This window comes from Buceros rhinoceros, unplaced genomic scaffold (genome assembly GCF_000710305.1).
Source record: "Buceros rhinoceros silvestris isolate BGI_N320 unplaced genomic scaffold, ASM71030v1 scaffold22839, whole genome shotgun sequence".
NCBI classification, from domain to species: Eukaryota; Metazoa; Chordata; class Aves; order Bucerotiformes; family Bucerotidae; genus Buceros; species Buceros rhinoceros.
In genome coordinates this window covers 8,926-9,149 of record NW_010433818.1, presented here as the reverse complement: position 1 = coordinate 9,149, position 224 = coordinate 8,926, and the positions used below count along the sequence as shown (strand labels likewise).

At 61.2% G+C, this 224-nt stretch overlaps 1 protein-coding gene across 1 annotated transcript in view; it reads right to left on the bottom strand.

Annotated features, from left to right (window-relative positions):
• LOC104500582 (C-terminal-binding protein 2-like) overlaps positions 1-224 on the bottom strand; it is a 10,588-nt gene that overhangs the window by 5,225 nt on the left and 5,139 nt on the right. The window lies entirely within an intron of this gene.

Here is a 224-nt window from a genome sequence, read left to right as displayed (position 1 = left end):
GCTGGCTGGAAGGTAAACCCAGGCCACCCTGAAGAGGGAGGACTGCGCTCGGCTCTAGCGACTGTGAGATGTTCGTGTTAAAACTGAAAAACCCCCACACAAAATGCAGAGCGAGGCCATTAGGCACCTGCCAGCTCGTGGCCATCGACCGCCACGGGTGGCCACACAGGTCTGGAGGGACAGGCACGATGCGCGTCTCAGGCCCACTGACACGCAGCTCCGGA